This window comes from Triticum aestivum, chromosome 2D (assembly GCF_018294505.1).
Source record: "Triticum aestivum cultivar Chinese Spring chromosome 2D, IWGSC CS RefSeq v2.1, whole genome shotgun sequence".
In the NCBI taxonomy this organism is placed as follows: Eukaryota; Viridiplantae; Streptophyta; class Magnoliopsida; order Poales; family Poaceae; genus Triticum; species Triticum aestivum.
Genome location: NC_057799.1, coordinates 287,922,882 through 287,936,060, shown reverse-complemented (window position 1 = coordinate 287,936,060; position 13,179 = coordinate 287,922,882).

Here is a 13,179-nt window from a genome sequence, read left to right as displayed (position 1 = left end):
GTATCCTGAGGGGCATCATTGCCAAGAATATCACCTCACCACCTCCGAAGAAAGAGATATAATCACATGGGTATGGGCACTCCCCTTCGCAACTGCCAAGATTGGGGGAGGTGCCCCGGTATCGTATCACCATCACACTCCTATCTTTACCGTTTTTCTTAGTTCGATCCTTGACCTAAACTTATAGCAAGGCACATATCTGATCTAGGTGTAATACCTAGTGCATCGGGTCCAATGAAAATCTTTTGTGACAATACTGGAGCAATTGCATTGGCGAAGGAATCCAGATTTCACAAGAGAACCAAACACATCAAGAGACGCTTCAATTCCATCCGCAATCAAGTCAAGGAGGGAGACATAGATATTTGCAAGATACATACGGATCTGAATGTTGCAGACCCGTTGACTAAGCCTCTTCCACGAGCAAAACATGATCAACACCAAGACTCCATGGGTGTTAGAATCATTACTATGTAATCTAGATTATTGACTCTGGTGCAAGTGGGAGACTGAAGGAAATATGCCCTAGAGGCAATAATAAAGTTGTTATTTATATTTCCTTATATCATGATAGATGTTTATTATTCATGCTAGAATTGTATTAACCGGAAACTTAGTACATGTGTGAATACATAGACAAAACAGAGTGTCCCTAGTATGCCTCTACTTGACTAGCCCGTTAATCAAAGATGGTTAAGTTTCCTAACCATAGACATGTGTTGTCATTTGATGAACGGGATCACATCATTAGAGAATGATATGATGGAAAAGACCCATCCGTTAGCTTAGCATAATGATCATTAAGTTTTATTGCTATTGCTTTGTTCATGACTTATACATATTCCTCCGACTATGAGATTATGCAACTCCCGAATACCGGAGGAACACCTTGTGTGCTATCAAACATCACAACGTAACTGGGTGATTATAAAGATGCTCTACAGGTGTCTCCGAAGGTGTTTGTTGGATTGGCATAGATCGAGATTAGGATTGTCACTCCGAATATCGGAGAGGTATCTCTGGGCCCTCTCGGTAATGCACATCACTATAAGCCTTGCAAGCAATGTGACTAATGAGTTAGTTACGAGATGATGCATTATGGAACAAGTAAAGAGACTTCCCGGTAATGAGATTGAACTAGGTATGAGGATACCGATGATCGAATCTCGGGCAAGTAACATACCGATGACAAAGGGAATAACGTATGTTGTTATTGCGGTTTGACTGATAAAGATCTTCATAGAATATGTAGGAACCAATATGAGCATCCAGGTTCCGTTGTTGGTTGTTGACCGAAGATGTGTCTCGGTCATGTCTACATAGTTCTCGAACCCGTAGGGTATGCACGCTTAACGTTCGATGACGATTTGTATTATGAGTTATGTGTTTTGGTGACCGAAGTTTGTTCGGAGTCCCGGATGAGATTACGGACATGACGAGGAGTCTCGAAATGGTCGAGAGGTAAAGATTCATATATTGGAAGGTAGTATTCGGACATCGGAATGGTTTCGAGTGGTTCGGGTATTTTACCGGAGTACCGAGGGTTACCGGAACCCCCGGGGAAGTATTGGGCCTACATGGGCCCTAAGGGAGAGAGAGGGAAGCTCGCGGGAGGGGGGGCCTCCCTCCTAGGGAGTCCGAATAGGACAAGGAGGAGGGGCGCGGCCCCCTTTCCTCTCCCTCTCCCTCTCCTTCCTTTTCCCTCTGGTGAAGAAAGGAAAAGGGGGGATCCTACTAGGACTAGAGTCCTAGTAGGACTCCCCCATGGCGCGTGCCTCCTGGCCGGCCTCCTCCTCCTCCCCTCCTTTATATACGGGGGCAGGGGGCACCCCATAACACATCAATTGTTCTCTTAGCCGTGTGCGGTGCCCCCCTCCACAATTTACTCCTCCAGTCATAGCGTCGTAGTGCTTAGGCGAAGCCATGCACGGATCACATCACCATCACCGTCACCACGCCGTCGTGCTGACGGAACTCTCCCTCGACCCTTTGCTGGATCAAGAGTTCGAGGGACGTCATCGAGCTGAACGTGTGCTGAACTCGGAGGTGCTGTACGTTCGGTACTAATATCGGTTGGATCGTGAAGACGTTCGACTACATCAACCGCGTTAACCTAACGCCTCAGCTTTCGGTCTACGAGGGTACGTGGACACACTCTCCCCCTCTCGTTGCTATGCATCTCCTAGATAGATCTTGCATGATTGTAGGATTTTTTTTGAAATTGCATGCTACGTTCGCCAACAAATACAATGGTCTCTTGGAGATCCATATGATGTAACTCTTTTTGCGGTGTGTTTGTTGGGATCCGATGAACTTTGAGTTTATGATCAGATCTATCTTTTTATCCATGAAAGTTATTTGAGTCTTCTTTGATCTCTTATATGAATGATTGCTTATAGCCTCATATTTCTTCTCCGATATTTGGGTTTTGTTTGGCCAACTTGATCTATTTATCTTGCAATGGGAAGAGGTGCTTTGTAGTGGGTTTGATCTTACGGTGCTTGATCCCAGTGACAGAAGGGGAACCGACACGTATGTATCATTGCTACTAAGGATAAAACGATGGGGTCTATTTCTACATAAATAGATCTTGTATACATCATGTCATCGTTCTTATTGCATTACTCCGTTTCTCCATGAAATTAATACACTAGATGCATGCTGGATAGCGGTCGATGTGTGGAGTAATAGTAGTAGATGCAGGCAGGAGTCGGTCTACTAATCTTGGACGTGATGCCTATATAATGATCATTGCCTGGATATCGTCATGATTATTTGAAGTTCTATCAATTGCCCAACAGTAATTTCTTCACCCACCGTTTGCTATTTTCCTCGAGAGAAGCCACTAGTGAAATCTACGGCCCCCGGGTCTCTTGTTTAATATATTTGCCTTTGCGATCTATTTTCCTTTGCTTTTATTTTCAGATCTATTAACCCAAAAATACAAAAAATACCTTGCTGCACTTTATTTTATTTGGCGTTCGATCTATCAATATTTACTACTCTCTCACGTCCGTTTGCCAATTTCTGGCGTCGTTGCCCGAAAGGGATTGACAACCCCTTTTACACGTCGGGTTGTGAGTATTTGTTATTTGTGTGTAGGTGCTGTTTACGTAGTGTTGCTTGGTTCTCCTACTGGTTCTATAACCTTGGTCTCATCACTGAGGGAAATACCTACCGCCGCTGTGCTGCATTATCCTTCCTCTTTGGGGAAATACCGACGTAGCTTTAAGCCGCATCAAAAGGAATTTCTGGCGCCGTTGCCGAGGAGGATCTTCAACATATACCAGGTTCCTAATCACAAATCTCATCTCCTCGCAATTTACATTTTTTGCCATTTGCCTCTCGGTTTCCTCTCCCCCACTTCACAAAAATTTGTCATTTTATTCGCTCTCTTTTTCGTTCGCCGTTTTCTTGCCGGATCTGTTTTTGAGTGCAATCTTGTTGCGTAGTCATAATGACTCAAGAGAACACAAAGTTGTGTGATTTCTCAAATACCAACAACAATGATTTTATTGGCTCTCCAATTGCTCCTCCCGCCACTAGTGCGGAGTCTTGTGATATTAATACTGCTTTGCTGAATCTTGTGATGAAAGATCAATTTTCCGGTACTCCTAATGAGGATGCCGCGTCCCATCTTAATACCTTCATGGAATTATGCGATATGAAAAATAAAAAATATGTGGACAATGATGTTGTGAAGACGAAATTATTTTCGTTTTCTTTGCGAGATTCTGCAAAAAATTGGTTTTCTTCTTTGCATCGCAATAGTATCAATTCTTGGAATAAGTGCAAAGATGCTTTTAGCACTAAGTATTTTCCGCCTGCAAAAATTATTTCCCTTAGAACCTAGACCATGAATTTCAAGCAACTTGAACATGAGCATGTTGCGCAATCTTGCGAAAGGATGAAAATGATGCTAAGGAATTGCCCAACTCATGGGTTAAATCTTTGGATGATCATACACAAATTTTATGCGGGTTGAATTTTGTTTCTTGTAATCTTTTAGATTCTGCCGCGGGTGGTACTTTTATGGAAAGTACTTTGGCTGAAGCCACCAAATTTCTTGATAATATTATGACAAATTATTCACAATGGCATACCGAAAGAGCTCCTACTAGTAAAAATGTTAATTTGGTTGAAGAAATTTCTTCTTTGAGTGAAAAAGTTGATGCTCTTATGAAATGGGTTGCTAGTAAAAGTGCTCCTATTTATTTCAATGACATGCCTTTGTCTACTTTGATTGAGCAAAATAGTGATGCCGTAGATGTGAATTTTATCTCGCGAAATAATTTCAACAACAATGCTTATAGAGGTAATTTTAATCCTAGGCCTTTTCCTAGTAATTCCTCTAATAATTATGGTAATTCCTATGGAAATCCTTATTATTATAATAATAGGAACACCTCTCATCTTGAGAATAATATCAAAGAATTTATCAACACGCAAAAAGTTTTCAACACTACCATAGAAGAAAAGCTGAATAAGATTGATGATTTGTCTAGAAGTGTTGATAGAATTTCTCATGATGTAGAAAATCTCAAGATGAATTTTTTTTGCCTAATGTTGAGGAATCAATTAAAGCTCTTTATGTTTCTATGGATGAAAGTAAGAAAAGAACCGCTATGCTTAGAGCTAAAAGAGAATTTTTAGAAAAAGCGTTTTCTAGTGATTGCTTTCATAAAATTGACGAAGATCTTAAAATGATTGGTGTTTCTTCTATTGATTCCTTGTTTACTAAAATTATCATTGATGAAAATGGGACTAGAGATAGTCAACTTTAGTTAGAAGGCGTCCCGATAATTCGGAGGGTGAAAATCTTGTTGAGAAAATTGATAAAAATGGGTCTGAAGAGGTCAAGACTTTAACTAGTGATGTGCCCACTCTTTTGGATTACAAAGACTTTAATTATGATAGTTGCTCTTTGATTGATTGTATTTCTTTGTTGCAATACATGATAAATTCACCCCATGATTATGAACAAAATAAAGCTTTTACTAAACATATTGTTGATGCTTTGATGAAAGCTTTAGAAGAAAAGTTGGAATTAGAAGTTTCAATTCCTAAAAAATTGCATGATGAATGGGAACCTACTATCAAAGTCAAGATTAAAAATTATGAGTGTTTTGCTTTGTGTGACTTGGGTACTAGTGTTTCTACAATTCCGAAATCCTTATGTGATGTGCTTGGTCTTACCGACATTGAAGAATGTTCTTTAAATTTGCACTTGGCGGATTCTACTATTAAAAAGCCTATGGGAAGAATTAATGATGTTCTTATTCTTGCAAATAGGAATTATGTGCCCATAGATTTTATTGTTCTTGATATTGATTGCAATCCGTCTTGTCCAATTATTCTTAGTAGACCATTTTTACGCACTATTGGTGCCATGATTGATATGAAAGAAGGCAATATTAAGTTCCAATTTCCACTAAGGAAGGGCATGGAACACTTCCCTAGAATAAGAATTAGGCCTCCATATGGATCAATCATGAGGGCATCTTATGTATCTAGAACCAAAGATGACAAAACTTAGATCCTTGCTTTATGCCTAGCTAAGGGCGTGAAACAATAGCGCTTATTGGGAGGCAACCCAATGAATAAAATTTATTTTTGCTTTTTTGCTTTCTGTTCTTGAGTGTTTACACAATTATGCTACTGTTATAATTGTGTTTTTTGTATTTTAATTAGTGTTTTTTCCAAGCAAAGCCTTTAGGATCTTCTTGGGAGATAGTTGATTTGATCTTGTTGAAAAACAGAAACTTTTGCGCTCAGTAAAATAATTTTAAAAAAAATCAGAGAAACATGCTTTTGCTCTGATTTTTTTACAAAATATTGATATACAAATTTCCCAAGACGTCCTAATTTCTCAGGAGTTTTGGAGTTACAGAAGTATTCGAGTTATTCAGATTGCTACAGACTGTTCTGTGTTTGACAGATTCTGTTTTCTTTGCGTTGTGTGCTTGTTTTAATGATTCTATGGTTTTCTTTGATGAGTTTTTGCCATAGAAAAGTTGGAATACAGTAGATATAATGCAAGAACAAAATATGAATTGGTTTGATACAGTACTTATAGTAGTGATTTGTTATCTTATATTAACAGATCTCACGAAGGTTTTGTTGAGTTTTGTGTGATTGAAGTTTTCAAGTTTTGGGTTATCTTACGATGGATGAAGGAATAAGGAGTAAGAAGAGCCTAAGCTTGGGTATGCCCATGGCACCCCAAGCTATTATCCAAAGAGAAGCAAGCAACTAAGCTTGGGGATGCCCCGAGTGGCATCCCCTCTTTCTTCTAACGACCATCGGTATTTTACTCGAAGCTATATTTTTATTCGTCACATACTATGAGTTTCGCTTGGAGCGTCTTGTATGATATGAGTGTTTTCTTGTTTTGCTTTTTGTTTTAAGTCTTGAATCCTTGCTGGACACACCTATTTGAGAGAGCCAAAATTATGTCATGACTTGTTAGAATTGCTCTCTATGCTTCACTTAAATTTTTATGAGCTATGGACTTCTTGCTCTAGTACTTCACTTATATCTTTTTGAGCACGGTTTGCTTTAGGAGTTTTGAAGAAATGCTCTCTTGCTTCACTTAGATTTATTTGAGATTTAGTAAAATTTGAAGAAATTCTCTCTTGCTTCACTTAAATTAATTTGAGAGAAAGAAATATTATGCTCATAATCTTCACTTATATTTGTTTGAGCTTATCAAAAGCAACACATGAAAAAATTAGTCCCAAAGCGATAGATATCCAAGAAGAATATAATAAAAACTTTCATGAAGATCTTTGGACAAAATAAACTTTATTCCTTGTAATAGTTTTGACATATGATGAGGTGATATGTGAGTCATGTTGATGAGTAATTATGCTTTAGTAAAAATATTGGTGTTAAGATTTGTGATTCCCTATGCAAGCACGAAAGTCAATAGTCATGCAATGAAATTACATCCTACTTGTGGTGCATTATTCAGTGTTAATTATGCTTAATGCTCGATTATGAGATTATTCGTTTCTTGGTTGGTCGCTTCTCAATCTTTTGCTAGCCTTCATTTTGCACTAAATATGATCAGTACTTGTGCATCCAAAATCCTTTAAACCAGTTTCGCCACATAAGTCCACTATATCTACCTATATGTGCTATTCTTTTGCCGTTCTAAGCAAATTTGTATGTGCCATCTCTAATTTTCAAAATAAATTTCTCTTTTGTGTGCTCGTACCGCTCGCGAGGCGGTGAGGGGTGGCTAATATTTTCCATGCTAGATGCGTTATTCTCACGATGAGTGTTTATTCGCTTGTCATTGCACGAGAGCAAGGCAAAGGTATTAGGGATGCCCAGTCCCGAAATGAAAAATGAATTTACTTTATGTTGTCAAATAATAAATTCCTTGGAAAGTGTTGGTATGGAGGGCAACCGTGGATACGGCTAGCCATGGAAAGTGAAAGTATGGTTGAAAAAGGAATAAACTTTATTTTCTGTTTGGGAACCGCCTATGATATATCTAGCATGGAAAGTGTTGGGAGCTCTAAGTCATTTTCGTTGGTGGGAAAAGTACACCTCCCAAAATGTTTTTATCTCTAAGTTTTTTGCTTTGAGCTCTGGCACCTCTACAAATCCCTACTTCCCTTCGCGAAGGGCCTTTCTTTTACTTGATGCAATTTTTATTTTTATTTTGAGTCTCCATCTTCTCTTATAAAGCACCAACTAGGGGGCACTATGATCGTACTTGAGCATTGGGTGTAGCTAATATGCGAGTGTGTTTCATGAATGGATCAATGATTGAGCATGATGGGCTAGGGATAACTCATTTTAGCGTTGATATTTTGAAAGACATGGTTGCTTGTTGATATGCTTGAGTATTTAAGTCATCATGTCAAAACTAGACTACTGCTTTGAACCATATAGAAGTCCAAATGTCCATGCTATAAAGAAAAGAATATGAGATGACATGTTAGGCAGCATTCCACATCAAACATTCTGTTTTTATCATTTACCTACTTGAGGACGAGCAGGAATTAAGCTTGGGGATGCTGATACGTCTCCAACGTATCTATAATTTTTTATTGTTCCATGCTGTTATATTATCATTCTTGGATGTTTTATAATCATTTATAGTCATTTATATCATTTTTTGGTACTAACCTATTGACATAGTGCCAAGTGCCGGTTGCTGTTTTCTGCATGTTTTTTACATCGCAGGAAATCAATACCAAACAGAGTCCACACACAGCAAAATGTTTTGTGGAGTTTTTGGACCAGAAGACATCCAGTGGGCCGGAGAAGCACCTTAGGGGTGCTCCGAGGGGAGCACAACCCACCAGAGTGCGCCTGGAGGCCCATGTGCGCCTTGGTGGGTTGTGCCCACCTCGGGTGCCCCCGGAACCGACTCTTTGCTCTATAAATACCCCAATATTCCAGAAACCCTAGGGGAGTCGACGAAAATCAATTCCAGCCACCAGAGTCCAGAACCACCAGATCCAATCTAGACACCATCACAGAGGGGTTCACCACTTCCATTGGTGCCTCTCCGATGATGCGTGAGTGGTTCATTGTAGACCTTCGGGTTCGTAGTTAGTAGCTAGATGGCTTCCTCTCTCTCGTTTGATTCTCAATACAATGGTCTCTTGGAGATCCATATGATGTAACTCTTTTTGCGATGTGTTTGTTGGGATCTGATGAACTTTGAGTTTATGATCAGATCTATCTTTTTATCCATGAAAGTTATTTGAGTCTTCTTGATCTCTTATATGCATGGTTGCTTATAGCCTCGTATTTCTTCTCCGATATTTGGGTTTTGTTTGGCCAACTTGATCTATTTATCTTGCAATGGGAAGAGGTGCTTTGTAGTGGGTTCGATCTTACGGTGCTTGATCCTAGTGACAGAAGGGGAACCGACACGTATGTATCGTTGCTACTAAGGATAAAACGATGGGGTCTATTTCTACATAAATAGATCTTTTCTACATCATGTCATCGTTCTTATTGCATTACTCCGTTTCTCCATGAACTTAATACACTAGATGCATGCTGGATAGCGGTCGATGTGTGGAGTAATAGTAGTAGATGCAGGCAGGAGTCGGTCTACTAATCTTGGACGTGATGCCTATATAATGATCATTGCCTGGATATCGTCATGATTATTTGAAGTTCTATCAATTGCCCAACAGTAATTTGTTCACCCACCGTTTGCTATTTTCCCCGAGAGAAGCCACTAGTGAAATCTACGGCCCCCGGGTCTCTTCTTAATATATTTGCCCTTGCGATCTATTTTCCTTTGCTTTTATTTTCAGATTTATTAAACCAAAAATACCTTGTTGCACTTTATTTTATTTGGCGTTCGGTCTATCAATATTTTCTACTCTCTCACGTCCGTTTGCCAATTTCTAGCGCCGTTGCCCGAAAGGGATTGACAACACCTTTTACACGTCGGGTTGCGAGTATTTGTTATTTGTGTGCAGGTGTTGTTTACGTAGTGTTGCTTGGTTCTCCTATTGGTTCGATAACCTTGATCTCATCACTGAGGGAAATATCTACGCCGCTGTGCTGCATCATCCCTTCCTCTTTGGGGAAATACCGACGTAGCTTTAAGCCGCATCAGGTGCCATCACGTGAAGGATTTCTTCATACGAACACCTTGGTATCCAAGGGATAAGCAAATGCAAATTCTAGGTCTATAATGGAGCAACGGGTGCTTGGACTTAGCTTTCATTCTCGCTTCCTTCCACTTCCTTCAGCTGCGGCCGCTTGCCGCGTCTGCATGTTTTGGGAAGGATGGCATCGTGCGTGTCGCTTTTCGGCTCTCGGTAGGTGCCGACAGGAATCATATGTATCTTGCGGGCGGCAGGGCGCGATGCAGGGCATGACCGGGTTCTCTCTCCTCCTCTTTACACTTTTTCAAGCAAGATGGCGGCAGTTGGCACAAAAGTCACGCCAATGCGGACAGCCTTGCCGCAGCGTATGTACCGGGGCGTCAATCAACGGATTCGCACCGGTGCTCCACTCAGGATTTCCCTAAGCAGGGTAAATGCTGGACCGAGTATCGCACGGGCTCATCGACATTGATGACGCTAGACCCAGTGTAGCTTGATTGTTGATAAGTGAGAGTGCTAGAGAGAGAAACCTTGTACCCTCGCACCTTGCCCCTTTCCCGAACGGGGCTTGCATGACGACCATGCTGCCTGACCCATTTGGGGCAGCCGCGCCGCCACCATTCCTAGCTTCTGCCGGTGCTACGGCTACGGTGGAGAGAGGCGACGGAGATTGTACGGGATGGGTGGGGGAGCAGTAGCGCTCGCTTCCCTCCCGCTCCGTCATTCCCCATCTTTTCTTAGGCGTCATGGATGATGAAGCCGTCGGTGAAGAAAACAATGATGATGATGACGCACTGCATACACTCTCGGGTTCGCGCAAGCGCTTCCCCCTACCTGGCGTGCCAAAGATGTCGTGGGAAAACACGGCCACCTATGGGGCCATTAGCCCCTTGTGGTTCGGCAGGGGGAAGAGAATATTGCACAAAGAGCGGAGGGCGCAGAGCAGCACGATAGAGATCTCACGGGCAGTTTTTACCCAGGCTCGGGCCGCCACGAGGCATAAACCCTACTCTGAAAGGATCGAGAAGAGGTGTCTAGAGGGGGGTGAATAGATTCTAATCAAGAAAAGTTGCAGTTCTTCATTTCTCTTAAGTTGATGTGGAGTTTTAGCACAAGTTTAAACATTCACAATACATATCAAGCAAGCATGCAAGCATACAAAGAGTATATGAGCAGCGGAAAGTAAAGCATGCAAGTTGCAAGAATGTAAAGAGAAGGGATTGGACTGTGCAAACGCAATTTGGAGACACGGAGATTTTTTATCCGTAGTTCCGATAGGTGGTGCTATCGTACATCCACGTTGATGGAGACTTCAACCCACGAAGGGTAACGGTTGCGCGAGTCCACGGAGGACTCCACCCACGAAGGGTCCATGAATAAGCAACCTTGTCTATCCCACCATGGCCGTCACCCACGAAGGACTTGCCTCACTAGGGTAGATCTTCACGAAGTAGGCGATCTCCTTGCCCTTACAAACTCCTTGGTTCAACTCCACAATCTTGACAGAGGCTCCCAAGTGACACCTAGCCAATCTAGGAGACACCACTCTCCAAGAAGTAACTAATGGTGTGTTGATGATGAGCTCCTTGCTCTTGTGCTTCAAATGATAGTCTCCCCAACACTGAACTCTCTCTCATAGTGTTGGGGATATTACTACTAGGTGTAAACCGGCCAAGGAAGCCGGGTTATCCCCATAATGGATTGTTACACTTAAAAGCCCATGAAGACAAGGAATAAATCGGTTTACTACAGAGACTCGAAGGCCCAAGGCCCAAAGGTAGATTAAGGCCTGTAGCTATAAACCGCCATGTAGTACATGACTTGTATTGTAAGGTATGACAAAGTAGAGACCGAGCCGGTATGTGTATAAACCGGCATCGGGACTCTGTAAGCCGGCGGGCGTCGACCTGTGTATATAAAGGCACGACCCGGCGGCGGTTCAAGGACAAAAATAAATAAATCGAGACTCAGGCAAAGCGTATTCGCTCCTTGGTCATCGAAACCCCAGCAATTCCATCACAACTAGACGTAGGTTTTCACCTTCATCGTAAGGAGCCGAACAAGTATAAAACTCTCGTGTCCCTTGTCCGGTTTAACCCCTTTAAGCTAACCCGTTGCGATGGCTCCACGACTAAGTCCTTTCGCTAGGACATCTGCCGTGACAATTCCACGACACATAGGATTGGATTTGGTGGAAAGAGGATTTGAGTGGAAAGCAACTTGGGGAAGGCTAGAGATCAAGATTTATGTGGTTGGAATGGAATATCTTGACCTCAACACAAGTGTAGGTGGTTCTCTCTCAGAAAATATGTATTGGAAGTGTAGTCATGTTCTAATGGCTCTCTCCATGAATGAAGAGTGGGTGGAGGGGTATTTAAAGCCTCCACAAAAAAACCGTTACACACAAATCACCAAACTCGGTGGGACCAATTCAGAGAACTCGGTCAGACCGATTTGGTTCATAATGTGACCGTTAGGCATTTCGGTGGGACCGACATGTCAACTCGGCGGGACCGATATCATTAGGGTTAGGGCATAACGTAATCTCGGTGAGACCGATTACACAAACTCGGTGAGACCGGTTTTGGTAATAGACTAACAGAGAGTTGGTCAGGCAAACTCGGTGGGACTGATTTTCTCATCTCGGTTGACGGAAACGTTACGAAAAGGAAACAGAGAGTTTGCATTGCAATCTTAGTGGGACCGATCGCATATCTCGGTGAGACCGAGTTTATTGCAATGGGCAACAGAGAGTTTGCAATCCCATCTCGGTGAGACCGAGATCCCTATCGGTGAGACCGAAAAGACTAGGGTTTCTCGCAGTGGTTATGTCAACTGAACTCGGTGGCGCCGGATAGAAAGTTTCGGTGGGTCCGAGTTTGACTTGTGGTTTGGGACATATTTGGAAGTGAGGAAGTGGTTGAGGGCTTTGGAGCATATCACTAAGCACTTTGAGCAAGAAAGCCATTAAGCAACACCTCATCCCTTCTTAATAGTATTGGCTTTCCTATGGACTCAATGTGATCTTGGATCACTAAAATAGAAAATGTAGAGTCTTGTGCTTTGAGCTTGAGCCAATCTTTTGTCCTTAGCATATTGGAGGGGTTCCACATCCTCTAGTCCATGCCACTCCATTGTTGAACTTATCTGAAACATACTAGGTAGAAACATTAGTCCAACAAGAGATATGTTGACATTAATTACCAAAATCACCCAGGGAGCACTTGTGCTTTCAATCTCCCCCTTTTTGGTAATTGATGACAACATACATCAAAGCTTTAGATAAAGATATAGAGAACAACAAGTAAAGCTTTGGAAAGACATGTAACATGCACAGGCTCCCTCTATATGTATGCACTCATGTAAATATGGAACATAGGAGCATGTGAATGCATAAGCATGACAGAGTAAGCAATGTGTTACATGTATCTTGGTTATATGCATCAGAGCAAATGATGTGAATACGAGAAATGTGCCTTCATGCTCATGAGTCCTTCTTGAAAACAATATGTACATCAGCAAGAAATCCTCATGCACATGACTGTGATGCATATACTTACCTTGTGATCTTGAGTTGGATTAGGAAGAA